Here is a 3,758-nt window from a genome sequence, read left to right on the forward strand (position 1 = left end):
TGGAACCTCTCTCCACTCAATTAGTTCTTCTTTGATTTCTTTCATCGGTTTTATAGCTTTCCTCATATAGATTTTGTTCCCATTTTGTTAGGTTTATTGTAAGCATTTCCTTTCTCGGGGCTCATGTACATGATACTGTGTTTTAAATGTCAATTTCCAGTTGTTCATTGCTAGTATATGAACTAGGAATGTGACTTTTGTATTTTAAGCTTATATCCTGCAGTCTTGCTATAATTGCTTATTAGTCCCCAGAGTTTTCTGATTCTTTGGATTTTCTGCTTAGATGACGTGCCATTCGCGCACAAACACAGCCTTAGTCCTTCCTTCCCAACCTGCATACCTTTTACTTCCTTTTCTTGCCCAACTGCATTAGCAAAGACGTTCCGTACAAGGTTGAGAAGGTGGTACAGCTGGTTTTTCCGCTCAGCAGCGGATGGACATATGTGTTGTTTCTGGGTTTTGCCTGCTCTGAGGAGAGCTGCTTTGTTCAGATCATACAGCACACGTGTGGACATATGTGCTCTCTTCTCATGGGGAAGCGCCCAGGCGTGGGATGCTGCATTGCAGGTCAAAGAGATGCCGGATGGTCTGAGGCGCAGCCGAGCTCCCGTCCAAGGCGGGTTTCTGATGGGCAGCGTGTCAGTGTCTTTTGACGCTCATCTGATAGTCTCTGCCTTCCAGTCAGAGCATTTAGACAATTTAAGTTTTGCCGACTCTGGATGGAGAGGGTTGAAACCTACCCTCTTCCTAAAGCTTTTTGCTTTTGTCCTGTTTCTCCTTTGTTATTTCCCCCTTTTTTGCCTTCTCTTGGGGCCTCTTCTACAATTCCATCTTACTGCACCTGTCAGCTGACCAGCGACCCTTCGAGGGCTTTTCAGTGACGGGGCAGCACCGTGACTCTCCCTTTCGCCCCTCGCTCAGACGCAGAAGAATTCAGAGATGCGGGTCTCTGCAGGGCTTCCTGCCCACTAGGAGTTTGCAGCTTCTGCCTCATGTGGGAGAGAGGCCCAGGGACTGCCCAGTTTCTCCTCTGCAGCCCTTGGGGCAGCGGCAGTGGGTGGGGGGGCATTTCTGTCCCTCTTCTGGGCACCTGGCAGCTGGCACAGGCCCTCCCTGTAGCCAAGCCAGCTCCCCAGCTTGTTTTGCCCTTAGGAATCCATCAAACCCTCAGCCACATTCCTTTTATCTGAGGTCTGGGCCACAGTGCTTTAGTCAGAATCATCTGAGGTTTTGTTTGCTTCATTTTGTTTGGTGCAAGAGGCAAGGAGCAGATGGTATACCGTTAACAGATGGAGAGGAAACCAGAAAGCCTCCGGTCTCTTCTCTGCTTCCTTTATGTAAAAGCGGAGTTGCTGCAGAAAGGACACGCAGCCTTGCGGGGAGTGAGATCCCAAAGGAGAAGAACGCGACACCTGCTCTCCAAGGGCGTGTGGGCGGTCCGCCCCAGATAACCCGAAAGACCTTGGGAACGCGTGTGAAGTGCTTGGAGGGAACCTCTCTGGAAGCTCGAAGAACGAGAGAGACACCAGGGCAGAGGAGGTGGCAGACGCGCCCGCTCTTGGGGCGGGCGGAGGGAGACTCCGGATGCGCAAGCTCACTGTCCACAGGCGGGTAGTTTTGGTCTAGAGGTAAACTGCGTCCCGAGAAACGCTCGGGGAAGGAAGGAACAAGCATTGGCTCATTTAAAGGAAAAAGCCAAGGTCGCCTCCTCCTGCGTATGATGTCTTAGGAGGTAGGGGAGAAGCCGCCTGGGTCCGCTTCCATCGCGGGAGGGGGGAGGAAAAAGGCAACAGCACACGTGCGTGAATTCAGAGCTGGACCCGGGGAATTTTAATGCTGTGTCCCTGCATCTGTTCTGCTCAAAACTGATTATCTCTCATCCCAGTGACGGTGGGATCACTGGGACTGAGCAGCCTCGTGTCTAAAATAATAAAATATCCGCCCCGATGAGGAAGGGTAAGGGCGTGGCGGGGCACAGTCTTTGTCTTCCTTGCGTGTTGCTGGCGAGGCTGGTGGGGAGGCCGTCGAGCCGAGGTCCGCCCGTCGCCGTTGGCCCTCGCGCCCTTCACTTAGTCCCAGAGCCACCGTGTCTGCGGAGATGCTCGCCACTGTGGGCGAGGGTGGTGCCAGACGCAGGGAAAGGCCAGGGGACACGCACAACGAGACAGCATCTGAACTTGGCAAAGTACGAAAGCTCCCCGCTTGCGAACTCTCTGGACCCCAGACTAGAGAACACGATGTCCCGAGCTGAGTCTCTGTGCCTAGAATTGGGGCGCAGGGGGCGCACCAGCCTCGAAGGGCTACCGAGCTCCCGGCAGACCCGCATCAGCCTGGGGCGCCCACAATAGCGCCTTGGTCCCCCTGAGGCCGAGCAGAGGCTTCTTCACGCTCCTCCTGGTGAGTGATGGGCGCAGAGGTCACGTGAGCCCACGAGCGCCTTGAACGCCAGGTAAGCCTTTCCGTTTCCCCAGGTCCTTGGAGGATCCGTTCAGCGCTCCAGGCGAGGGTGCGCCAGAAAGAGCAGCCTGGTCGTTCCAAACCCTTCGAAGCATTGCAGCGCCGTCAAGGCACCAACAGGTATGGACAGCAGACACTTCAATTTTTTAATGTTTTCTTAAATGCTCACAAATCTTTCCCGAAATGCTGCCCGTGGTCCTGTTTGAAGCTCGGATTGACGCAGGGACAGCTGAGCAGAAGCCACCCTTTACCTCTCATGCGAGGGAATGAGCACAGTCTGGGCCCCGTCTAACCAGCTGTCTGTCGGTCAACAGGTAAACCTCAGGCCGGAGAAGCCACAGGGGTTTCCAGGCACAGCGGCCAACCTGAGCTCAAGCATTTCAAGCAACCCCTTCAAGAAAGAGCCGACTTGGGGGTCCCCATGCCGCTCACTCAGAGAACCAGGTAGGGGATCGGGGTCCCTGCTCTTGGGAAGAATTTTGATCAAATTCATCAACCCCTGAAAGAGTTGAGAAATATTTTACCACAGTGAAAAAACAACTGAGGCCAGCAGAGGCAAAGAGGTGGGCCGGTCGGCTCCCACAGGCCTGTGGTCTGAGCCTGGGCCTCTTCCTGCCCAGGGCAGCGTGACAGGATCCATTCCCTGTTCCTGCTCCTTCTCTTCAGCCCCTCTCATCAATTCCTTCTCCCAGCTGCGTGGGCATTTGACACCAGGTCCCCGAAGGGTGAGCCCTTGCACAGAGACCTCTCCGCCGTCCGCACCCCCGGACGAGGGCACGATTTCAGAACACCTGCTCTCTTTGCCGTCACTTCTCCACGTGACTCCCAGCCCACGAGCTACCTCTGCAAGGGACCGAGGCCAGCAAACCTCTTCCTGATGTACAGCCAGTGGGACTCAGCTGCCTCCTGGACCGATTCACTTCTCACAAAATTATCCTGACAGCCTCGCTTGCAGACCTCGGGGAACCCAGACTGAAGCAGTTGCCTTGCCTTTGGGACCAGGACGGGCGTTGTTTAAAGATGGGCCCTGTATCTCACTCCAGATCAGAATGTTTTCCTTTTATAGCATTTTAACAGCTTTTCCCAGAAAACATCAGCCTTACACTGTGTCACGTTGTATTTAATTGCACAATATGCTCGGCTCCTTTAAAAGAATGTTGGAAAGATTAGGTTTTAAAATGATAAGCCTGGGAAAATGACCGATTGGAGGCGTTTAACTGTTATAAATATTCCTGTGTCATAACTTGGTAAATATTTGCTGAGGGCCTAGGATATGCGATGCAGTCAAGACCTTGGAGAAC

The 3,758-nt window shown here is 53.6% G+C and overlaps 1 long non-coding RNA gene across 1 annotated transcript; it reads left to right on the forward strand.

The window, feature by feature from the left end:
- Nucleotides 1-1,095: 1,095 nt before the first annotated feature.
- Nucleotides 1,096-3,553, forward strand: LOC125120971 (uncharacterized). Its single transcript, XR_007133359.1, has 3 exons — nt 1,096-2,577; nt 2,772-2,901; nt 3,150-3,553. It is a non-coding gene; the product is annotated as an uncharacterized LOC125120971 (long non-coding RNA).
- Nucleotides 3,554-3,758: the final 205 nt, after the last annotated feature.

The sequence above is a fragment of the Phacochoerus africanus genome, chromosome 2, assembly GCF_016906955.1.
Source record: "Phacochoerus africanus isolate WHEZ1 chromosome 2, ROS_Pafr_v1, whole genome shotgun sequence".
In the NCBI taxonomy this organism is placed as follows: Eukaryota; Metazoa; Chordata; class Mammalia; order Artiodactyla; family Suidae; genus Phacochoerus; species Phacochoerus africanus.